Below are 26514 nucleotides of genomic sequence, written 5' to 3'. Positions count from 1 at the left end.
GGGGGGTGGCACCAGGGGTGGGGGGGTGGAGGAGGGGGGTAGACTGGTGCGGTACCCAGGAGGAGGCCCTCTTCGAGTCCCAGGGTGCCCCTGAGAAGTTCACCAAGATCTGGGGGAAATGGTTCAACCTACTACTCGGAACATAAGAGCACAATAAGATGTAAGAAACAAGCCACAAGAATGACGAATCATTTTATCCAAGTTGGACAAGTTGGACATGGACCAACGGAATTTGAGTGGACCGTGCTTGAACAACCTAACATTCCGACACACATCACTGATACCTCAAGATACCTCTTTAAAATCGAGCAGAAATGGGTGTACAAGCTCAATAGTGATAAGGAGGGGTTGAATGAAGACATCCCGTGGATGACACTGTAGGTTCATTCCTTTATCACAAATATTCAATGTTTGCTTGTATTTTGAGTGGTTGTTGCGTAATGGCCACCGGCCACTATCCTGAGACCAGTGCAAACTAAAGAGGACTGGACCATATATTTCCATCATATCTATCCATGCCTCACAACCAGCTAACTGTCTGGCTTATGTATATGCCTTGTAAATATGCTATTATTATACTGAGGATCTGATGAAGTCTGTACTATCATCAAATCCTTTATTCCCTATACCTCTTTAGTCAAGCCCCGGGTAGCAGCCCTGGGTTAGGAGAGTGTTTAAAACCTGACACTAAGAGACTAGCAGTCTATTCACCGCGAGCATACTTTTGATGTCACCGCTTCCGAATAGAGAGGCTTGAGATCAGCGGCATGCTTGTAGAATTTAAGTACACGCGACCTAGCTCCAGCGAGCTATACTACATTTCCCATCGTTTTTGTAGTTTGTACATGCCTAGCGGAAGCGGGACCACATTTCCCGGCATTCTTTGCCTGTTCCTGTAGTTCCATGAGCCGCGCGCGTGACTCACCGCGCAGGCTCAGAAACGATAAGGCACTGCACGGCGCCCCCCGCAGCACCTCCCCAAACAGCCCGGATGGCTGATTGAAGAACCGACGGATAGGTGAGTCGGCAGGAGGGGCTTTGCCTCTCGCATTAACTCCTTGTTAACTTTGATATGCTTTATGAGACCCCGTTTGCTGGTACAGACAGACGGCGCCTGTCAACACAGCGTGACCGTTTTGGGGTTAATAGTCTACTGGGCACCTCCGCGATCACTATTAATAGGAGTCCATTTAAGCATTCTCCTTTATCGCTAAGAAATGCCTTTTTGACATAAGATGTATTTAAGATATACTTATGGTTAGATCGCGCATGCTGACACAGCGCATTTAATAACTTCACTGTGCCTTGATGGCCGGTGCTCGCATCAAGACCATTAACAATTGAGAGATTAACGATACTGGACAGCATTGATCGACACCATGAGGCGCCCTTTGACACGCTAAAGGCTGGTATCCTTATGAGGCTGTCAGTCGATAATTTACAGAGAGTGACGCTTGATGCGTGGAACAATACACTCCTAAAGTATGCCAAACAATATGCCTTATTTTTGAACAGTGATAAGTAAAATGACACCTACTTGGTGCTTTCCGCGCCTTTTAGGGTTGACTCTGCACCTGCCTGACACTGGTATTTTACACTGACTTTTGTATATATATTTTTTCCGCAATACAGAGCGGTGCTTCATTTTCCTGAGCTGTTTGCCAGGTGAGGTGAGGCTTTCCCCCTTACAAATTAAGGTGAGACTATAATCACGCTGATTTAGTTATACACACTAGGGTCATTTGACCCAGATGCAGTATTTGAATATCTTGTTTTATAATGTGTACACAGCATGAACTAACTTAAGTGCTGTGAATGTTTTGTGTTTTCATTACATGTGGATTTGCTGGCTGTGGCATAAAACGGACACTCACAGGAGGATTATGGAAGTGTACAGGTGACACTTTTCTCATTCACTAATGTCCTGTTTTTTCACACTCACTTTGTTTAGCAGTAGCAATTAAGTTTATGGGTCCTGAGGAAGCGGATGGTCTAATGATTGACCAGTCACCGCAGAAACATGTCGACCAGATAACCCAGTCAGAAGGTATTTGCTTGAACCACCTGACTTTTTTGCACTATTATTTTTAAATTTGGAGGTGCTTGACTCCAGAATAAAATAATAATTGCAAGCACCATCCAATTTTACTCTTACATATTCTTTTCACACTCATTTTTTGTGCACTGCTCACAGTTACGATTAAATCTCCTCTGCCAGACATCCACCCATCACTCTGTATCCCCAATATACATCTATGGAGATAGAGTGGTGGTGATACTACTGTGGAGTAGACCAAATGATGTACTGGGTGCCTAGAAACGCGTAACTGATGGACATTTTTCACAGTGGTTAACTGTCCAGTCTGTCTTCTAACGTCCTTGTAGTAGCAGACACATAGCCAGCACTATTTAGCATGTCTTGAGCTCACTTTCTAGACCCACAGTTATTTGTTGTTTTTGAATCCTTGTGTGGGGAGTATAACTGCGCTCTGGTCTTTAAATATTTCCCTTGAACCCTAAAAGAAATGTTTGTTGTTTGTAGTCAACCTACTACCACCATAAGGGCTGGGGTCTTCCTTGTCGCTACTGGGCAGCGTATCCAGAGGGGCGGAGTGTACAGTCAGCCATTATTACCCCTGGTGGCTGGTATTTCTTTTGTTGTAACTCTGATTCTGCTACGACCAATGAACTGCATACTTTATCAATTGTCTTGTTTTTGTTTAAAAATGCCAATAGAGTTGATTATCAAAAAAAAAATATATATATATATATATATATATATATATATATATATATATATTTTACCATCTTATATGTTCACTGTATTTTATTGTCTTAAGTTTCTCATACCACAGAAATACGGATTATACACTAGGGCCTAAATTGTGGATTTCCAGGCTAAGTACCTATGATCTTTGCCTTGACTGGAGTCAAGTGCAGGCAACTAAAACACACCGTCCCATTTTACAACACTAAAGGTACAGTAGCGTTAAATTATTACTCTAATCTCCACCCCTTCGACCACCATTTTTTCAAAATCTAGAATGAACTGAGAAGTAATTGTCAACTGCTTATTTTCATTTTAGGAAGCCTTGTAGGAAACACCACTTGACTCTAAAATGTTCTTTCAGAATGTTCAGGTAGGATCTGGGTGGACGCCATGTTGAAAAAGAGAGGACATCCTACTAACTGCTGTTGCAGCTCCACAACTGAGGATCTACCTCCACACTAAAGCCCAACACAGAGCAACCTGAATGTCACACAACCTGTACTGCATCCCATCAGGGCAGCGCTTGGCCGCCCTTCATCTCCCATATCTCACAGATATTCAATGGTCGTGCGCTGAAGGGCTGGAGACCACCTGCCATGCAAGAGCTGCATGGGCCTGTGTAACACCCCTGAGGAAGGGAGGGGGCTACACTGTGAATTCTGACAAATGCTATAGGAATAGGTATGAGATTGTGAACTCTCGGGCAACTGCAATTGGAAGGAAGTGTGCATTAAAAACTCTGACACATAAAATAGGAATGGGTTTTATATTGTGAATTCTGTGTCAAATACAATAGGAAATTGAATTACACTGTTAACTCGCTCAAGTTACAACATGTAGAGGTTTTCAATTGTTTACTGAGTAACAATAGCCACAGGAAGCGGCTTTTCAACGTTTAACACAGAAAGACCCTCTTACACTACCCTCTTGTTCAGAAGAGCCTTGACAGAGGCCAGTTACGCTTGAGTACATTTATATTATCGTTAGTATATAGCTTTTGAATTAAAGTATTATTTATTTTAAAAAGTACAAGCTCTAGTTGGACATTTGCTCATTGAGTGTAATTGTGTGCTTTACAGAGCTCTGATGTTCTGTAAACTTCGTACTTCTATAGCGCACTTATACCCTGAGGCCTCTAGGCGCTGTACGCATACCGCTGTGGAACCCTTCCTGGCCTTTTCCTGTGAAGTGCCCACTTCTGGGCACCCCCAAAGTGAAGCCAGGCATTAAGCAAGCTATTGCCCAGAGTTGCAAAGTGGGACCCATGATTAGATTAGGCACCGAGGCGAGAATTATCAGGTCCGAGGAAGTTGAGCCCAAGACCCAACGAACCAGGAACTGAACCCTGGTCCCTGGCTAGACCTCTGCATCAGGGTCTGCCGGTCTAACCATTGAGCCACACTTCTAACACACACCACCTCCTGAAGGGAGCCGAGGACTGATTCGCTCGCTATCCCAAGTCCGAAAAGGTGTACCTGGTGCTCAGTTTGGGTCTAATAGTAAGATAATATTTCACAGACACACCAGAGAGAAAAGACTCCTATTGTCAAAATTGGAGCTCTGTAACTTCCGACTGGCCTGAGAATCCTCCCCTCTCCCGACAAAACCAGTCCATACTTTCCCACCAGCACTGCAAAGGAGATGTTGTGTTATTGCCTCTGTCCCAGACAAAACCAGTCCTCCCACTGCCCTTCCTGCCTATTGCCCTAGCAATGGCAGCACAAAATCTAACAGCTGCATTTCCAGTCATTGCTGTAAGAAGCACTGAAGAAGCTATTAGCTCTCCCTTTCATAAGGCATGTACTAAGCTATTGGCTTTGCCAATACTTGTTAACAGATCATTGTTAAGGAAAAGTAAAATGAGAAAAAACATCTCAAAACACTAGAGGAACAGCAAACATATCATAACCTATATTGCAAGTGAACATTGAATTCAACATTTACAGTTTTTATAAAAAGCATTTCTTTTTCAAATTCCATGCAGGTTTATTCGTGGTGTATGTGGGGTGGGAGGAGGGGAGTGTTGCAGGGCTTTGTGCCGAACAGTACCTAAGAAGCACCCTCTGTTGGGGAAAAATATATATCCATGTATATGTACTTTATACATATGTGACCTTGTCTGGACAACCTACAGTAGCTGTTCAGAACCAACCTAAAGGTCACTTTATTTTTCTCACTAACATGTTAGCTTGCTCATCAGGTTGTACAGTTCTGCTTTCACTGTATGTCTGTATTTTTTATTTATTTATTTCTAGAGCGCCTGGTTACGCCAACTGGCGTGTCCCCGCGCTAAGTGGACTCTTTAGAGAGAGATTGGTACAGGCACTTCCCAGATCTAATACGGGGGTGATATTGCTGCCATTATTGACATCACAATATAGAGTAGAAGAGCCATGTTTTCAGCTTTTTCCTAAATGTGGTTTCACATTGTTCCATTCTTAGAGTTTCCAGGAGCTTGTTCCAGGATTATGCTGCAAGGTATCTATAGGACCTTGCCCCCATTCTAATGGTCCGTATTCTGAGGATTTTTACCAGCGCCCTTCCTTCTGGTCGCAGATTGCGGCCAGGGATGTAATGTGTTATTAAAGGTTTTAGGTAGTGTGGTCGTTTTTTTGCAAGAATTTTATGGCAGTAACACAGTGACTTAAATTGTACTCTTTTTTCTACTAGCAACCAGTGTAAGTCATTCAATGCTTTTTTTGCAGATGCTCTTTTGGGAAGGCTCAGTACCAACCTAGCTGCCGCATTTTGCACTAGCTGTAGCTTAGCTACTCCCTTTTTTGATGCTCCCAGGTATAATACTATTTTAATTTCATTATAATTGTCCTATAGTCTAATTGGCACAGTGCTGATTTTGCATCACTCTGTCGACCATATTTAGCACCATGTCCCTTTTAGTTCTGCTAGGGTGCCATTACTATGTGTATATATGACCCAGAAACCAGTCACTCAGGGAAGTATCAGACTGAGAGCACCAGTGTGTTCCCGGACCTCTTCCTTGCTGGCCAGCAAGTATGAATGAATACAGGAAATATCATTTTAATTTATTCCTACTCAACCTGTAGTATTATGTGTTTCTTTCCATGGTCCTGGGAGGCTACAAAAGTATTTATTTCCCTAAGACCCTCCCGAAACAAAACATATTGCACAAAAAAGCTTGCTGAGGATGGGGCAACGTTCTTGGATGTTTTCACAACATCCCTTAGTGGACATCGGCTGTTCAGAGCCTAGAAAGATGAGCAGGATATGCCCACTTTGCATCCTCCCTTCTCCTGTGTGATATCGGCTACGCACCAAGAAGCACAGGGTGGCACTATATAAGCATATGAGTTGGCATGTCTGCAGCGGACTATTTGTAGTTTCAGAGTTTAAACGAAACCGTCTTTCCCACAGCTTGTAAATGGAACAAATGCTCTTGTCCTTTGGTGCGCTGCAGCAGCCTAGGGAGTAGATCCATGAGTACCCGGGTGAAAGGACATCTATCCTGCTAGCTAAGTACACGTGACCTTCTGCCTCAAATAATGGATGAGTGCAAGAACCTTCCCTCCCCTAGGGCCAAACATACTGCCTTTGTGAGCCAAGGCCTGGGCTTTCATGTAACGTATTTGATAGGAAACCAGCCTGATAATGTCCACTATTTAGTCAGACTTGGCAAAAGCAAAGTTGTTGCTCTGTTCTTATGGACAAGCTGCAAGGCACGAGGAGCAACATGATACCGTGGGGGAAGAGACTGGGAAGTAGCACCTGGTGGAGAGAGAAAGCCAAAACAGGCGCCCGCATGCCGTGCTCAAACAAAAAGAAATAAGTGGTTCCCTGGTATAAGCCATTGAAGGCTACAAGTCATCCTATCAAAAGGATGACCAAAAAGCACTCATGCCAGGAGAGACAAACACAAGAAGAGGCAGGAAAGCCATAAACGAAGAATTGAGCAAATGTGATTGATACAAATAGCCTGTGGGAAGATGGTCTGCCCTCTACATCTACAGAGAAATTTTCTGCACTTTTGCATGCATGCAAGGAGGCTCGAGTGGTTTCAAAGTTGAGGCCCTGGGACTGGCATCAAATACAGCAGCTGCTGTACACCTCTTTCGAGCTGATAATGTGAGGCTGAAGCAGTGTTTTGGAGCAGAGGGTGAGCTGATGCAAGCCTTAAGATGTTCGGGTGGAGAGGTCTGAGCCTCTGTTAAATAGTAGAATCGGTGCCTAGTGATGTCAGTAAACATAACTGGTTGTGCACCTGACCAAGGGGGCAGGGGGGTTATAATTTCTGCAGGGGTTAGTGAGAAGAATCCTTTTATGCCCCACCCATCCACGAGCAAAAAGTGGAGCAGGCGGTCTGCACTTTGGAATAATTGCTGCAGCGTTACTTCAAGAGCAAGGCACATTAATGTTAAATTAGTACAAAACATGCCTTCGATAAGTACAAAGAATATCTTCAACAAATAGAGCACGGCCTCAACAAAATGGTGAGGGGGGCTGTTAAATGGAAAACATTCTTAACCCCTTACCCTTAACATCCTACACGTATGCCCTTACAAATACCCTATACCCATACCCCCTTACCTATTGCATCTTACTGTTATCCCATACCATTAACACTTTATAATTATCTGCTTTCAGCTTTAAGTCAGACCCACAGGCCTTATCAGTGCTTGTTTATTTGGTTTCCTGCTAGTGACGTGGGTCTGCTGTCTCAATAAAACTGAATCCGTGGCAGTAGTAATACAGGAAGTTGTATGTGAATTCTTACTGTGACTTCTGTAAAGGTCTGAAATAGGGCTGTGTTTTATGCATAAATGAGTTCCATGTTGCCTAAAAGGAGCCCTTCAGATATTAAGAACATAGAATTTGTGAATGCCTCTTAGAGTGAGTTTTAACCCCTTGGGCGCGGCCGCGATTCTGCGCCTGTGCGGCGTTTTTCGTAGTGGGCGGGTTTACACCCAGCACAAGAGCCCCGTGATGCATGACGGCTGGGGGCCGTCAGGGGTTAAAGGGAGACCAGGATGGTCCAGGCTTTTGTTTGTGAACAGTGTGAGCTCCCAGCACATCTTGCTGCAGTGACTCTGGAGGAGGACAGGGGGTATGACGTCAGTTTGAGACCCCTTGGCACTGTCACAGCTTCATTTGGCAGCTCGACAGCGTCTCCTCGCTGGGGAACCAAGGCGTCCTTTGTGGCACCCAGTTACCATGCCCAACTGCCCCTTCTTCTGACAAAGCTTGGGATCACTGGATAAAAGGGCTGGCTCACTGCTGGGTGGCAGGGCCTGCTCTCTGGGTCTTGCACATGGCTGCCCTCCAGGCAGTGCTGCCAGATGGACTCTCAGCCAGCTTGGAACACAGCCATGGCCAAGTGCCAGGACTTGTTTCCCACCACAGCAGCACCTGCTCCTGGAGTCCCCTCTAAACCACTCCAGGAAGCTCAGATCATAGACCCCAGTAAGACACACAGCATGCATGGAGCCAAAATACACAAACAAGATACTTTACCTATGTAATTAAGACATGCTATGCGTCATCTGTTAATTACCCACTCTGGCTAGACCAAAATGACCATGTTCTACACAACAAACAAGTTGTATTAAACATTGTTTTATTTTTTCATCTTAAATAAATTGATATGTCACAAATAAATATCATGTCCTAAAGATTTATAGAAAAAACATGCATGGGACATGTTAAGCGAGAATATCTCCTATCTCAGCCTCGCTCTCCCGATGCCAGTCAATGGAGAAATGTGACATTTAGCGCCAGCCTGGGATGTGTTGCTGTCTTGCGCACAGCAGGTGGGTTCAGTAAATATGGGAGCACAGGTGAGATGCTTGTCCAATATGCTCCGGTTTATTGTCAGTAAGCTACTTCGTATCTGCATTGCATTTTATATTTAGAAACAACCAGTTCTTTGTTATGAAAATGAGCTGGGGGCCTCCAGCAGGGCATAGCGCTATGCAAATGGGTACACCTTTGATGAGTGCACTGGTAGAGTGTGACTCGAGGGACATGCCTGCAATCCGGTGCATGTCTTTGGTCGGACTGTGCAAAGTCAGAGAGTGCGTGGTACAAACAGTGACTCTGTGCCTGAAGTAATTACTGGTGTCCTGTCTCCACTGTTGAAATTAGGGTCATGCACCAAATTAAAGGTGGGCAGAATTTGCGTAGTCGCGCTACACAAAGCTGCGCAAAATGGTAAAAAATCTCTGCGAGCATGCAGAAATTCCGCAAACACGTGGAATTGCTTGTTCCACTAGTTCGCGATGATTTTTTCCTTTTGCGAACGCTGTTTGCAGACTCGGGGGTAAATACCTAGCAAACACTCATTTTGAAAGGGCGAACAAGCATAAAATTCCGTAAAGCCGCGGATTGCAGAATTTTTTGCAATTTCGCGTTCTCCACGGAACGCAGAATTACCCTACTTCTGCAAATTCAGCGAGCGGAACAGAATTTACCACCCAGGCCTACACCAAATGCACTTGAGGAATTTCACAAAAGAGGTTGCTCCAGGCATTTCATTTTGGCAGCAAAGAAAGTCCATAGCTGTGTTTCTGCATCCTGCAGAGTGAAAAGTTGTCTGTCATCCACCCTGGGGCTTCTCACATTCTGTTTGGTACAGCCGGGTCCCCCAGTGCCCTTTGTTACTGGTGCCTTGCAGCAGTTTTAAGATCGTCTTAGACTTTCTCAATAATCAAATGGGTGTAACTTATGATATTTATATGTTCCCTCATCCTCTTTGCTTGATTTTACTCGCGAGAAAGTGTCACTCATAGTCGTTGAATGTCACTCATAAATACACTGAAATTATGAAAGTGTCACACATAAGCAATCTGAAACCTTGGCGGCTATGAGGTGGGGTGTAGAGCAGAGAATAGTCAGGGGGCACAGGTACCACTGGGGTGGGTTTCAGACAGCTGCCTTGGCTACGGCATCTACTGCATGGGTGGGTCACAGGCCACACTGAGCCAGCCTTGGTGAAGTATATTCACCAGCACAAAACATTTCCATGCGAGTCTGCTTGCTGACTCACTTAGCATATTGCCCTGGAAAATGGACTCATTGCTCACAATCGGAGCCTTTTGTCTCAATCCCTGTGCACAGCCACATCGCATGTGCACATACACCAAAAAGTAGTACCTTTCAGTGATAAGGCTAATTGGCCAACACTTACCTTTGACAACTCTTTGCCCAACCATGCTTTATCATTTTTTAATATTTTGTTCATCTTTGTGTGTTGAAACGACGTCTGCAAGATACAGTGATTCAAAGCCAAATATTAGTTTTCTTTGCATCAATATTAATTATGTTTCCTGTGATGCGCATTAAAACAAAAAAGTGCTGCTATAACTGTTCTGAGTACATCTACCTGCAAAGAATCAACTGTGTTGATCTACTAAAACACTATGCCTGGTTATTTTCTTCCCAATTTAAAATTTTGCATCGCAAGCACATGGCCCCCAGGTTTATTTTTGCAGAATATGCTGACAGCAAAATGTAATGATAACAGTGTAGTGGACGTGGAAGGATACACCTAACTGCCAATAGCACTGCGTGAGAGTGGAATACTGCAATGGATGGAGTCAAGGCAGACTGGATTTACTTTGCTCCAGCCAATGTCTTGCAAAGAAAGGTCAAAGAAAGCAAATGGTTGAAAGGGACTGCCCTATAGCCCACTGTGTGTGTATTGTTAATAATAGGTCTGTTCATTAGCTGTATTGTCAAATCCCACAAGTAAACATTATACACTTGCAGAGAAAGTTCGCAGCACATTCTTCTCATAAACGATTCCCATCAGCAGTCGAAAGAGGCATCTTCTCAATAAAAATTACAACATGGTGGCGATCACCCAGTGCATATAAGCTATGCCAGTATATCCAATAATCTCTGAGATATGACCACACATATCAAATGTACTTTAATTCTAACATGTTTTTACAGCATTGCACAGAGTGACAGAGGTAGTAAGGGGCCTGAAATCCACAACACTGAATATGTTAAGCTAAAAAAAAATGTTATTTTATATATCAAAAGCCCACTTGCTGCTCCATAACTGGCATCATGACGCTTAGGGTACTCTTTTTAGGTCTTGTCTAAGACAGTTTCTCTTGCTAGACCTTTGGCTTTCTGATAGTGGGCTTAGAGACCACCAACTGCTTACCACTGGTTGGCTTGATTGTCACTCATTTGCTTGCTCCTTATTGGCCAGCTGCCGTAGGCTTCCTTCCACTTAGTGTGTTTGTTCCTCCCCTGGAGCATGGATGCATCACTTCTGTCCACCCACCCGCAATAAAAATAAACACTATGGCATGGACACCTTTGACAGCGCAATTTGACTTTTTCCCCCACACTCTGTGTTGGCCATGTTGCCTCCCATACCACGTGTTACAACACGACCCCCTCTCCCGCAAGCCAGCAATAACAAGCATTGAAAATGCAACAGATCTAGCCTTTGGTTAAGTTAACGCCATTTGCTTTGCTAATGGTATTGTATAGCAAAGCAAAAGGCTTTAACTTAATAAAAGGCGAGACCTATTGCATTTTTAATGCGTGTTCTTTTTTCACTCACTGGAAGTACATGAAATCATAGACATTGAGATTTAACCATTGGCAAAGAAAATAGTTCTCACCTTTATCTATTGGCTATTCCATTTATTTTCAGCAATGTTATGCACAGTGGGGAAAGTTACCACAAAAAAAAAGCCTGTGATGTGGCTGCCTGTTATTTTGTAGGCCCTCATACAACACATGCGCACCTGCCAACTAATGCTTGCGCTTTTTGTGCTTTTTAGTTACAAAACCGAGTTGAATCTGTAACTAAAAAGAAAACAAAACATGCAAAAGTGTTTATATTTTAGTCAGCCGGTAAAGTGAGGAACAGAAGCAAATGGGTGGAGCAGAAGTAGCAGGGAGGGGGAGGATGGAAAAAACACAGACGCAACACAGGAGGGCTGGAGAGAGGCAAAGCAACACAAGTGAAGGTAGATGAGAAAGGCGAAAGCAGCATGAGGAAGGACAGGAAGGCCAGAGAAGCAACACAAGGATTTGAGGAAAGCAACACAGGGCATATAGGTGGAGTGAAGGAACAACAAGGAACTAGACGGAAATTCCATTGGCAGAGTACCCCTAATAATAAAAATTTAGACTGCTTTCGGAGAGCCCTTTACCAAAAGTCCTCAGAAACATAAAATCTCAACGAGCGAGCTGCGCATGTGCGCAGCAACGCTAGCCGAGACCTAAAAAAGCACCATGACATGACCACTGCTGGCCGCATCTTGGTCCTTTATTTTTTTCATCGCAGGTGCTGCACTGATTTACAACATGGCTAAAGCAACATTGACAAAGCCAATACAGCTCGTAGGTGAGGCCTATTGGCTTCGACAATGCTTGCCTATTCATCTGATAAAGAAGAAAGACTGAACCAGCCTTGTACGGAGGAAAACCATTCTTCTGCATCGATGCCCAGAAACCTGCAACAGGAAGTTAAGTTAACGCCATTTGCTTTGCTAATGGTATTGTATAGCAAAGCAAAAGGCTTTAACTTAATAAAAGGCGAGACCTATTGCATTTTTAATGCGTGTTCTTTTTTCACTCACTGGAAGTACATGAAATCATAGACATTGAGATTTAACCATTGGCAAAGAAAATAGTTCTCACCTTTATCTATTGGCTATTCCATTTATTTTCAGCAATGTTATGCACAGTGGGGAAAGTTACCACAAAAAAAAAGCCTGTGATGTGGCTGCCTGTTATTTTGTAGGCCCTCATACAACACATGCGCACCTGCCAACTAATGCTTGCGCTTTTTGTGCTTTTTAGTTACAAAACCGAGTTGAATCTGTAACTAAAAAGAAAACAAAACATGCAAAAGTGTTTATATTTTAGTCAGCCGGTAAAGTGAGGAACAGAAGCAAATGGGTGGAGCAGAAGTAGCAGGGAGGGGGAGGATGGAAAAAACACAGACGCAACACAGGAGGGCTGGAGAGAGGCAAAGCAACACAAGTGAAGGTAGATGAGAAAGGCGAAAGCAGCATGAGGAAGGACAGGAAGGCCAGAGAAGCAACACAAGGATTTGAGGAAAGCAACACAGGGCATATAGGTGGAGTGAAGGAACAACAAGGAACTAGACGGAAATTCCATTGGCAGAGTACCCTTAATAATAAAAATTTAGACTGCTTTCGGAGAGCCCTTTACCAAAAGTCCTCAGAAACATAAAATCTCAACGAGCGAGCTGCGCATGTGCGCAGCAACGCTAGCCGAGACCTAAAAAAGCACCATGACATGACCACTGCTGGCCGCATCTTGGTCCTTTATTTTTTTCATCGCAGGTGCTGCACTGATTTACAACATGGCTAAAGCAACATTGACAAAGCCAATACAGCTCGTAGGTGAGGCCTATTGGCTTCGACAATGCTTGCCTATTCATCTGATAAAGAAGAAAGACTGAACCAGCCTTGTACGGAGGAAAACCATTCTTCTGCATCGATGCCCAGAAACCTGCAACAGGAACCCACACACCTTTCGTTGCCACTCGCCAGCTTTTTTACATATATATATTTTTTTGGGTTTTATATAGCGCATACTAGACCTGAGACATCGGGTATCAGAGCGCTTTACGTGAGCACCAGTTTCGTTACATGAGGACACATTTTTTTGTAGGTATGGGGAGATTAAGTGATTTGCCTAGAAACACAGGATGTTGAGCGTCGTTGCAGAGACTCGAACCCGGTTCCCCAGATTCGAGGTCGACAGCTCTAGTTTCTGGATGTACATATTTTTGCAACTAAATGTATAGAAACACAGCATTTAAGATGTAATGGTGATGAAAACTAAAAAAAAATATAACACATTGAGTGTTTGATAGGACCTTACATAACGTGGTATTTTGTGACAGTCCAGCGGCATGGCTCAGTCTCGTACTGGGCACTGGCATAACGAAAAGTGAGGGGGATGTAGAGTCCTAGCAGGGACACGGTCTAGTGTTCCGGAGTGTTGTACTATATTTTACACCCACCCACCACAGACGTCATGGTGTCACATGATGCTGCTAATAAAAGGGGCCGAGCGCACGTGCTCGTGGCCATTCCCACTACCCCTAACTGGTGTCCGTGTGCACGTCATTGCTGCTATCTACAATGCGGGCCTAGGGCCCTTCCCAACTCTACACTGGCGACGAGGGTGGTAGTGCAGCCCATGCGTGCCACTACCCACGGCTCGACTTCATGAAAAGGGGAAGAGAGCTGCCCGCCTGAAGGGCATCCCCTGCAGCGAGGCGCACCACGCCGAGAACCCGGTGGGCACGTCGGAGCCCCGCAGCGACCGGGAGCCCCACAGCGAGCCGACCGGAGCCCACCCGCGTCGACCGCCACCAACGAGTGCCACCTGGAAACAGCGGACCGCCCAGAGCCCACCTGCGACGGCCGCGAGGCTGAAACCCCCACCGGAGAGGTGCACGGGCCGGGCGGAGCCCACCCGCCACGACCGCGACAAAGCATCTGGCCCGCCGGCCGAAGGTGAGCCCCAGGGGCGAAGTGCCCGCCATGAACTGTGCAAATGCATAAGCAGGACCAGCGGAGCCCACCCGCGGCCTGCCCGAGTCGTCCCCTGCCCCCGCCGCGTGTGTGCCTAGAAGCGGTGGGGCACAGAGACTGAAGGCGGCGTGGAAGAAGTGCGGCCGGACCCGCAATCACCAAAACCTACGAGGGGGAAGGAGCGGAGTAGCTACCCGCCTCCTGACCCCCCTCGCAACGTGGTCTGGACTGTCCACAGGCCAGCGGAACCCACCCGCGGCCTGCCGGTAGCGCCCCAGCAAAGACTGCAGAGCCAGCGGAGCCTACCCGCGGCCTGCAACGTACATGGCAGTTCTCCGCCGCGCAGCGTGTGCAATGGGAAGCTGCTGCGGCGGGAGACCGGAGCCTCATCAGCATTTAAAAAGGCAGAGCCGGCGGAGCCTACCCGCGGCCTGCCTCAAGCACCCCCCCCCCGCCTAGGGAAGAGTGACTGGAGCGACGCGCTCCCACCCCCGCCAGAGCAGAGAAGCATCGGCACACACCCCCCCGCCCACGCGAGAACTGCTGAAAGCTGCCGCGAGTGGGGAGGGCGGAGAAGTCGGCAGAGCCGGTATGCGGCCAGGAGCCGCCGAGTGCAAATGCCCCCCCCCCCCCACAGTGACATCAAATGAAAGTGCCGGTGCACCCGGTAAATATTCAGAACATCTGCCACCCCAGAACTGTGTGCGCGAGCCCTCAGCACAAAGGAACATTCCCCCCCCCCCTCACGCACACGCGGACGTTTTGCCTTTCCCCTGGCAGGACACAAAATAACGCCTGTTTTGCCCCACTGCCAGAGAGAGAGAGGAACTCTGCCCAGAGAACCACAGTAACTCTAGCTGAAACCCCGGTGACCCACACACGGAGCGTGGAACCCTTGCACGTCCTGGGGTCACGGGAATAATGCAAAGACCCACCTGGGAGGCAGCATGAGGCCAGGTGACCAACAGCAGCTCCAGCCCATGGCGTCCAGCCCCTGGGGCCGATTCACCGCAGCAGCTCCAGCCCCCTGTGCACTGAGACAGTAGAGTGCACATCAGGGGAAGACAAGACAGGCTGCTACCAAATCCAGCAACACTGCCACCCAGTGGCCAAAAGCAAAAGTGCACCTGCATCCATAAGGACAAAACAAGCATTGCACAACACAAGCTCAATCAGCAGCAGCAAAGGCGCAACAGACTGAGTAACGCCCCAACGAAAGCATCCAGCCTCACGCAGCAAGTAAGTGCGCAACAGCGCAGGTGACACCCACACACACCAGCAAGGAGTCGGCGGCTGCCACTTCCAACGCGACGTGGAAGAGGCGCGAACGCCTCACTAACATCCAAGCACTGACGTCTGGAGGAAACGACTGCCAAGCACTGGAAGAACGTCCAGGGAAAAGACTGCCGCGATCAAAGGACGGGGAGAGCAGCGACGCCTTGTGGCCACAGGCGCTCACCGCAGCATCAACTACTCCCGCCAACGGTCCAAAGCATCAAGTACCTGACGACAGCCAAAGCAGCAAGTACCCAACGTCATGCAACAGGCGTCCCAGAACCCTGAACAGTAAGTGCGCAATCAACGCGCCACGTGGCGACGCACAGCCACTGCAAGCAGAAAGAAGAGCGCAGGCAGCGCCTTCGCGCAGAACAATTATCACGCACGACCACACGACGTGGCGTCTCCCAGGAGCCGATCCGCAGAATGATCGCCCATCAAGTGCTGACCCACAACGGGTCCCCAAATAACTGTTGTAGCGCAAAGTCCGACAGGACGACCGAAAGCCACCTGCCAGGCATCGGCAGAAGTGGACCGCCAAACGGTCCAGGACGTTCAACCATGAAAAGGTCTACGGACGTGGACCCCCGAACGTCACCAACAAGCATCAAGATAAGAAAGCATCAAGAAAAGAAAGTTCGCGACACCAACTCTGGCTGCTGAGGAAGAAGGAGAAAGTGTCCCCGACGGGGACAAGACCAGGGGTACACATGCAGAGTGCGCGCACTGCATGGAGGACCCAGGTCAGGAGTGAAGACACAAGATCGGTCCAAGTGATGTCGCGCAGCAGGAGGAAGAAAAGGAGAGATCCGAGTGGCACATCTGCCACCGTGAAAAGGAAGGAAGAAAAGAAGAGATCTGAGTGGCACGTCTGCCACCGCGAAAAGAAAGAAAAGGAGAGATCCGAGTGGCACATCTGCCACCGTGAAAAGGAAGGAAGAAAAGAAGAGATCTGAGTGGCATATCTGCCACCGTGAAAAGGGAGGAAGAAAAGAAGAGATCTGAGTGGCACGTCTGCCACTGTGAAAAGGAAGGAAGTATATCCATGTGGCCTGTTGCCACAGTTAAGAGTAGAAGGAGAAGTCAGTGCGAAGCAACGTCCCCACGGTGAACCAACTAAGGAAAGAGAGAGGCCGGAAGAACACCAGTGGCAAAGAAGACCAGCTGATAGACGATGTTTCCGCACACCCAGGATCTGCGGAGAGGAGCAAGCAAGACCGTTCGTGACATCCACCTTTGGGGTCACACGGACACTGGACACATGCCAGCCGTGGTGACTCAGGGGCAGAGGCCTCCGGGATGCATGTCCCCGCGACGAGAGACGGTCCTCCGACGCCCATCCGAAAGGTCCGGGGAGGGCGAAGACATCGCAAGCAAAGACAGAAACCAACAGCTACCTCGGGACGAGGCTGCGGAATCTGAGGTGAGGCACATGGTCTGCTCCATACCGCCACTGACGGCGGCGCAGGAGCAACCTGATGTGGCACATCTAGCCCAGCGCAAATCCGAGAAAGAGGACCTCAAGGATATCCCGTGGCAGGGGAACACCGACGAGAGGGGTCATCCTAGTGAGAGGGATGCCTTGCAACGGATCTGCCTTTTGCCAAGTAGGACACAGACTACAAGTGAAGCTAAGGCTGAGACCGGAAATCGTGCATCATTCCCCGGCGAACGACAAGAACTCTAACTGCACCAGTCGCCATGGAAGTGAGCAAAAGAAGGACTGTGAGGACATTCTTGTCGCAGAGTCATCAACAGACTGTTTACGTCGAGCACCCCCAAACCGGTGCCACTGTGAACTGACGTTCCCCGCAGCAGATTGAACATCATCTGTGATTCCAAGTAGCGGCGGATAAAAGGACTCAGTGCAAGTTGAACACTTTACTGCATCCTGATACAGTTTGTTTTTCCCACAGGTTGATTTCTGTATGTGGGTTCTTGCGATTAAAAAATGGGAGGGATGTAGAGTCCTAGCAGGGACACGGTCTAGTGTTCCGGAGTGTTGTACTATATTTTACACCCACCCACCACAGACGTCATGGTGTCACATGACGCTGCTAATAAAAGGGGCCGAGCGCACGTGCTAGTGGCCATTCCCACTACCCCTAACTGGTGTCCGTGTGCACGTCATTGCTGCTATCTACAATGCGGGCCTAGGGCCCTTCCCAACTCTACAGGGGCCTCCCTGCACAGTACTTAGAGGGGCCCCCTCTGGGCTCAATCAGGAGCTCTCCGGCCACAGTGCAGTGCCGAGGAGCCCCTTGGAGCTAGAGGCCCCCCCCGTACCGCGGGGGCTGCGTGGGCCTGTGTTACGCCCCTGGTACTGGGACTGTTGCCCAGTTCCCAGCAGAGCTTCTGCATCCTTCTTTTCTGGATTGCGTCATCACAACCGACCCAAAACATAAAGAGAGAAGTTAATCTGCGGCTTTGTCAATATGCAAAGGCGCAATGCACGGAACTAAACCGTGTACAAGTGACCTGGGACAGATGTCTCTGCAGATTCAGGTCGCCTGCACCGGTTGTACCCTGGGATAGGACCGCTGTATCCTTTTACCCCTCATGATTTTGGGCATCAGCCGTACAGAGCTGACAACCCCAGTTCTCACATGATATTTGCAGCGACTGCTCATCTTCTAAGGCGGAGAGCATCTCCCTACTGCTCTCAGAACAGTGCAACAAGGAAAAATACAATGATAATAACACATTGCTTTTATAAAATTACGTTTCTGCAGAAATCGTTGTGCGCACTTAGCATTTCTACCCGTCCCAAGGCTCCCAGGCACTGCCTGAGCAGCCAAATTGGTAGCTCAGACCAATCACAACTCTGCAGTCATGCTTGTGACAGCAGGGCTGTGACCAGCTTGGGGCAGCCTTGGCTTTCCTGCTTCCAGGAGTCAGGAGGAAGAGTAGAGGCCGAAGGAGAGGTGGCGGCTGTAACTAGGTAAGTGATTTTTTTTCCCCAGCATCTTCACCCCTCTGCCCCACAACGCCCATTACCTAGCAGCCACCACTGGATATTTGGTACTATTTTCACAGTACTGGAGAATGTGGTGTTGCACACAGAGCACCTGAACACGGGTAGTCAAGTTAGTTACCACTGCCCGCAGGATCCTCGACATAAGAGGGTCAGTGTCAGAACTCCAAAACTTTTTTAAAAGGAGCTCTTCTGTTGCTATCTTCTATCCCTCTTTGGGCTGTCACCAAAGTGCCTTGAATACAGGTGAATCGCCATTGGGCTCATTCGAACGGGAACCGAACTGTGCTGCCCGGATATTGGTATTTTTCTAACACCAAATCTCCTATCCACAGATCCCTCACTCTTGCTCAGAAATTTCCACTAACCCTAGCATTTTGTTTCTCCCATCACTAGTGTGCGCGTTCACCAGTCTGGATGGCGTGCGATTGTTTCTATTATGTGGTGTCTCATAAATGCGAGACACAAGACCTGGCCAATAGTCGCATGTAGAGTCTGTCTGTATTCTCTCAGAAAAGAGTGAGTAGCCTGTTTTCTGGCTTGTGCTACCAGGAACATTTTGACAAAGTTAGCATTAACCTATCAGCCTCATTATTGGTTAGAGGCCAACGGCATATTAGTTGCCAATGCTTTACACAAAGCAGCGTGAAATAGCTGCTATTACCTGAGCCAGGAACAAGGGACCACTGTCTGTACCAATCTCATGGATTATCCCATGGTGTGCCGTGATCGTCTCAAACTTCTGGATGGCTTCACTAGCAGACGTGGTGAGCGTCATTTCTACTGCTGGATATCTGCAGTGGTTGTCGATCACCACAAGGACATAGCGACTATCCGGCAGACTCTCACAGTTGGTTATACCCCTGATCCAGGGTGACTGTGGGATCTGTTCAGTGATAATGGGGCCAGAGGTTCAGGGTTCCTCATGGCCCAACACATCATAAAAGCTCAAACAGTCTGCTCCACTATCTGATCCAGCTTTTGAAACCAATCCTTACATAAGGATTGGCTCATATCATTAACCTTCCCTTAGTGGGCTTTATCCGCACGATGAACCACTCTCGTGGCCAGATAACAGTAGTACCACCAAGGAGGTCTTGATCCTCCTCTAGAGAATCCAACGCTTCAGGACATTATATAGGGACCTCTATATCTAGTTAGAGGGATAGCTCTTTGGACAGGGAGTACCAGCTGCTTGAATCCGAGAACGCAAGGCTTTGGCTCAGGCAAGAGCAATTGGCCTTTGAAAAAGAGTCCCTAGAAATCCAGAGAGCTAGAAAGAAACTGGGACTAGAGTCCCGTGATGGCAACAACAGTGTCCCTAGGGTAAGAGAACCCTCTTTTGACCACAGGAAGATAGTCCCTCCTTACCTGGAGGGGGATGATATCCATAAATGGACCACTGCTTTGGAGAGGGCCTATAAAGTTCAGAGAATCGCTCAAGAGCAGTGGCAGCTATCTTGTGGCTCTCCTTTGCTAACAAAGGTAGAGATAAGCTTCTCGCTGTTAGAGAAGGGGATGATGACAAGTGAATAGTGCTCTCATAGATGGGGTTGGCTTAACCAATGAACAGTATAGGATTAAGTTCAGAGACACCCATAATGCACACACCCAGGACTGGGTAGATTTTGTAGACAGTGCTATTAAGGCTCTGAAAGGCTTTCTACATTGAATCAAGGTACAGGACTGTAATGGATGGTACAATTTGATTATGAGGGAGCACATCCTTAATATTTGTCAGATCCAGCTTTTCAATCAGTACCTGGTGGAGTCTTATCTGACCTCTCCCCAAGAATTGGGAAAGAAGGCAAACACATGTGTTTGCACCAGGGTCAAGAAGAAAACCCATGGTAATGGAGGTGACCAGAAGAAGTAAGATTCAGGATAAGGGTGGGGACAAAGCCAAAGATAAGAAAGAGTCTTCTCAAGGGCCCCAAAAACCTACAACTGGGGGTGTGTCCCAAAATTCCTAGAAAGGCAAAAAGAAACCATAGTGTTACTTCTGTAGGGTGAAGACCCATTGGACAAAATATGCTGATTGTCCAAAAATCAAGGAAACCACTCCTACTACCACTGCCTCTAAGGCACCTGCTCCCCCTAGCACAAGTACAAGTGGTTGTACAGCAAACAAGGAATTTTTGGGGTTAACCGTGGGTACTGAGATGGGTTAGGACTTAGTCAGAACGCCAGGCTCAGGCTTTTTTTGTCTGTGTTGGTGGCAAGGATTTTGCCACTAACTTGGGCAAGTACAGACAACAGCCTTTAATCAATAAACAAGAAGCAGGGGCTTATAGAGATACAGGGGCCAGTGTCATAATGGTGACAGAGAAATTTGTATCCTCTGAACAGTTCGTACTTGGACAAGTGTACCTAGTCACAAACGCTAGCAATGTCAGGACTGACCATTCCTTGCCAGTTGTGAATCTCAGCTGGGGAAGGCTAGACCTAAGAGGGTTGTGGTATCTCCAGACCTACCTGTAGATTGTTTGTTGGCCAATGATTTGAAAACTTCAGCCTAGGCATCTCTGCCAGTGTGTTTGCTGTCACCAGGGCTCAGGCCAAACAGCTTACTACTGAAAAAAGCGGTAGATCCTGGGGAAATTGACCAGGTGAGCAGGAAGGGTAAGGAATTGCCCTCCTCACAAACCTTCAGTGGAGATCAGTCTCCTGAGTGAGATGATCTTAGGCCCTGTGAAGGAACTGTCTCAGAGGAACTTGGGCCTGAACAGGAAGAGTTCTTGGGGCAGGGGGCCCGTCCAGGGCAGATCTGAGTTTGGAGCTGCAGCCCTGCCCTCTCTTGAACCCCTCAGACAGCAAGCTGCTGCTGAGGAAGCAGGGAATATCAGTGGGTCCCATAGGATTTATTATGAGGATGGGTTCTGATACTCTGAAGGTAGAGACCCCCAGCCTGGCGCCAGCAGGAGGTCGATAATACCCAGAAGTACAGAGGTTTCCTACTCTTCCTAGCACATTATATTCCTTCAGCAGGATACTTAGGACAAAGCAAGATTTAGGACAATCTCGCTGGCCCTACATGTCTGAAGACACCAAGGAGTTTTGTCGCTCCTTTGCCACTTGGCAAGCCAGTGGTAAGTCAGGTTTTTCACCCTAGGTGGAATGGGTATGCCCAGACTTGGGTCCCTTGCTCATTGTGCCACTGGATTCAAGCTAGCCTGGCTGATGAAGGGTAATACCCAGAAATCGGTCCCAGGATGCTTGTTTCAGGTCCAGGGAGGACCTGGCTTGGCAGTTCGGTCTGGACTGTTCCAATGAAGCACAGGGTCAAGAGTGATTTTCATATGGCTGGGTCTAAACTCGGGTGGCATGGTGAGCAAAAGAACAATGGATTTAACCAGATCTCTTGACTGGGGGTGAATGTTTGATTTATTCAGCATTCCGTCAATCATTTGTTTTGCGTAGTGGTAAATCAGCTGGCACTACAATGGGCCCCCTAATTTCACTTCCAGTTGTTGGCGTTCCCTTTGAGAGGGTAGGGGTTGACATTGTTGGTCCCTTGAACTCCCCAACTACATCTGGGCATAGTTACATATTAGTGGTGGTGTACCATGCCACTAGATACCCAGAGGCACATTCCCCTAAGGACGTCTAGAGCTCCTGTAGTGGCCAGGGCCCTCCTGGGAATCTTTTCCAGAGTGGGATTACCTAAGGAGGTCCTAACTGACGGAGGTACCAACTTGATGTCAAGTTACATCACAGCAATGTGGAAAGAGTGTGGAGTAAACTATAAGTATTCTACTCCCTACCATCCATAATGCAACGGGCTTGTAGAAAGGTACAAGAAGACCCTCAAGGGACTCCCAGAAAAGCTTAGGTGAAAATGAGATGTCCTCCTTCCCCACCTTCTTCTTTTTGCCTACAGAGAGGTCCCACAAAAGTGTGTTGGCTACAGCCCATTTGAACTTCTATTGGGACATCCAGTTAGGGGCCCATTGAGTCTAGTGAAAGAAGGTTGGGAGCAACCTCTCAAACCTCCAAAACAGGAGATTGTGAACTATGGCTAAGTACATGGAGAAGGCTAGCAAATACCTGGAGGCCAGTCACGAACTTCATAAAGCTTGGCATGACCAAAAGGCTGTCTTGACTGTTTACCAGCCAGGCCAGAAAGTGTGGGCGTTGAAGCCTGTGGCCCCAGCAGCTCTCCAAGATAAGTGGAGTGGACCACACACCATCCTTGAACAAAAAGGTGAGGTCACCTTCTAGTTGGACCTAGGTACTGTAAGAAGTCCCCATAGAGTACTTCATGCGAACCGCTGAAACCAGGGATGACATGGGCATGATCATGGCAACTGATGAGGGACAGGAGGAAGAGAGTGACCCTCTTCCTGATCCCCTCTCTCAGAACCCTGATGATGGATCAGTGGATGGTGTAGCCTTGGCTTGCAGCCTCACTGCTCAACAGTAGACTGATTGCAGGCAAGTCTTCGATCAGTACAAAACACATGTTCTCCCTGACCCCCTATCAAACCACTTGGTGTAACCATGAAGTGGACACAGGTGACAGTCTACCTATGAAGAATACAATCTACAGAGTGGACTACAGAGTCCTCAATGCAGTCACTAGGACTGATGCTCATACAATTCCCAGGGCAAATATACTCATAGAAACTTTGGCCTCAGCCAAAAAAGTCTATTGTGACTCCCTGGAATGTTCTGATATTAAAAAAGATTCCCAAAAAAGTTCTGTGGACAGTAAGCTGTCAAAAGGCATTTGATGACCTAAGGAAGGCAATGTGCACTGCTTTCATCCTGCAAAGTCCTGACTCGAAACCTTTTCTGTCCAGACAGATGCGTCTGAGATAGGGGTAGAGTCTATGTTATCACAACTTGATGCAGAGGGCCGGGATCAACCAGTAGCTTTTATCAGCAGAAGTTTGACTCATAAGGAGAAACGTTGGTTAGCCATTGAGAGGAAAGTATTTGCTGTGGTCTGGGCCCTGAAGACGTTGAGGCCATACCGGTCTGGCACTTACATCATGTACAGACAGACCACAAGCCTTTCTTGTGGCTTAAACAGAAGAAGGGTGAAAATCCCAAACTTTTGAGGTGGTCCATTTCCCTACTAGGGATGGACTATACAGTGAAAAAAAGAGTAACCATTACAATGCAGATGGACTCTCCAGATATTTCCACTTAGAAAATGAAGCCAGGGCAAGGCTAGTCTCATCTCCTTACGTATGGGGATGGGGTGTAGGAAAGTATGATCTGCTTCTATGGTTACCCCCACTTTTTGCTTGATGTATTGCTGTATAAGACTAGTCTGACTTGGATCCTGCAATCAGGACCCCAGTCTCTCTACTTTCTCCCCTAAATTGTTATGGTAAGTACTTAGGTACATCACAGATCAGCTACTGGGGCACCCTTATCAGTCCCTAGTATATAGTAGAAAGGTACCCAGGGCATAGATATCCCAGAGGTCCCCATAGGCTATAGTTCGCATTATGTCACCCATTCAAAATGGAACTACAGGCCTGTCTGTGAAGGAATCTCCCTTGAAGTGAAGGAGTCACTTCCCTGAATCTGCAGGCACCGCAACTAAGCTGACCGGTCTGCTGATACTGGGCTCCTACGGACTTCGGATGGCTCAGCAACACAGGTGGTGGTTCTTCACATCCCACGATGCCTGCCCTGCCCTCTCACCAACTTTGAGGCCAGTTTCCCTCATCAGAGATGCAGGAACAGAATCCCTGTGCACCACGTCAATGACCAGTTGCAATGGCTTGTTGGCTTCCTTCTACCAAGATCTTCGGACTCCAAGTAGCCTCGACCTCACGCATCTCCAGTGACCAAGATCTTCACCAGTTGCAATGGCTTGTTGGCTACCTTCCACCAAGATCTTCGGGCTCCAAGTAGCCTCGACCTCACGCATCTCCAGTGACCAAGATCTTCATCCTTCCCGCATCACTTGCACCGTGGGCCTGCCTCTTTGGTGAGCTGCTCGAGGTCCTCTGCGACTCCAATACCTCCAGCCTGCGGGTACTCTTGAGGATCACTTTGGAATTCTTTTTGGCTCCCCTGATAAATCGGGGCCTGCCCTGACTCCCCTGATTTTAGTGAGTCTCCTGGACCTTTGCTGGTCCCGACATTGCACCTTCTTCTACTTGCACGTTGGTTGCAGTTACCAAGGTTTATTGGTGCTCCCGCCAGACAACGACCCCTCAACTCTCGACATCCGACGTGGGGCAGCTCGTGAAAGGCTCTGATCTTACAAAGCATCGCCTGGTCCTCACAGCTGCGGTCCAAGGGCACTGTCAACTCTTTTACAATACCAGACATTGGTGGGCATTCGTCTTCCGTGCCTCCTGGTCATTAACAAGTGGCATAGAATCTGCCTCCTCTGCTTTCAGATACTTCTCGAACTACAGGCCTGCCATTGTAATCTGTGAAGGAATCACCTCAGGGTTCCACCAGACACTTTCTGTAGTCTCCCATTGAGTTCTACAACGGTTTCTGAGGCCACTTCATATCTATGCACCCAGCTACCCTGGGGCAGGTATCCTGATTCCGAAGGTATCCACGAGTGAGGTGGCTCTCCAACCTTCTGTCTTCCACAGGGTTTCTTCAGGGTCCACTGGGAAGGGTCCTTCTTGTTTAAAATTGCAACCGCGACTAACAAGTAGATTTTTATTCGGAGTACACAGTCGTATTCTTACACGCACACGATCTCTGTGGGGCTACTAGAGTACCTTGGGTGGTTCCTCTGGTCCCCAGCACTGTTATGTCCTGTGACTATTGTCTTGACTCGAGTTGTGTTTGCATACCACTATTTTAGTATACTCACTGGTCCCCCCCGATGACCACGGTGTATTCTGTACTACTTACCTGTTTCTATTGGAAAGTATTGGGTGCATTGTGTATATCTTCGGTTAGGAGATATCTGTATGTGTTAGTGAGTGTCTTATAATAATTACATATTTTTATAAATACCTTGTGTGGTTCTTTACTTAATCAATACTATAAGATTGCATTCTGGCAATACAAGTAAAAACTTACACTTGGATTTTGTGAAAGATCAACACGTAGCAAACTAAAATTACCTTAGTAAATAAGGCTTTAAGTGCAAACAAAGCATTTCTTTTCATCTTTTAAGAAGGACGTTAGAAAGAGTGTGACTGTATTTGATTAAAGTACATATTGTGCTGCTTTGTGACAGCCTAGCGGTACGGCTCAGGCTCTTACTGGCATGTACTAGTATTGTTGCTCAAGTACAAGCTAGTGCTTAAATTGAGACGGTAGTTTCTGGTGCAGGGCACCGGCATGTTTTTGTCAGCACCAGCACTTACGACAGTCTGATACATGGTGGTGCTGTTTGTGTAATTTAGAGATGAGCAGAACAACAGTTTATTCATTCAATTTGCATTAAAAACAGCTAATGCCTGTCTTTCACGACATTCGTTTAACTTTGGGGCCTCAAATAGTCTGTATTGTCACACTTGTAGCAGTGTGATGGTCAGTAGTTGTGTAGGGACTGTCACTAGCAGCGTTGGTAGAGGTAATGTGGTGCAAGTTACGGTGTCCTCCTGACCAGGGACATGGCATTTTTTTTTTTTTTTTACAAATTAAGCACTGGTGCCAGCGAAGGTTTTGCTCCACTGGCAAGTGCCGAGTATTCCGCAATTCTCATCATGAGTCCTTTCGTGGTCTGCGCAATCACCACTGCAGCAAAAATGTGAACATGGCAGCTAATCTGTGGCTTTGTCAATATGCAGAGGCGCAGTGGCACGGAACTGACCTGCGTTCAGTGCTGAGCCCGGAGCATATTTCAGAATTTACTCAACGCTTCAGTTGGAATTTTAAATTAATTTTTTCCACCTTGTTGGTCCCGTTTCCATAATCCTTTCCGGTCTGAGGCTCATCTGTCATATTGCTTCTACTCCCAGAGATGTTTAAGGAAGTGAACAGAGCTATGTGATGCTGCAGCGAGCATTTGCCCCTCTGCTGTTGACATGCTGATGGCA

The 26514-nt window shown here is 47.4% G+C and overlaps 1 protein-coding gene across 2 annotated transcripts in view; it reads right to left on the bottom strand.

Annotated features, from left to right (window-relative positions):
• The window catches only part of LDLRAD3 (low density lipoprotein receptor class A domain containing 3), a 498268-nt gene that overhangs the window by 142441 nt on the left and 329313 nt on the right, over positions 1-26514 (bottom strand). The window lies entirely within an intron of this gene.

This window comes from Lissotriton helveticus, chromosome 3_2, assembly GCF_964261635.1.
Source record: "Lissotriton helveticus chromosome 3_2, aLisHel1.1, whole genome shotgun sequence".
Classification (NCBI taxonomy): Eukaryota; Metazoa; Chordata; class Amphibia; order Caudata; family Salamandridae; genus Lissotriton; species Lissotriton helveticus.
The sequence above is the reverse complement of the archived record's forward strand: the minus strand, read 5'-3'. Positions and strand labels throughout refer to the sequence as shown.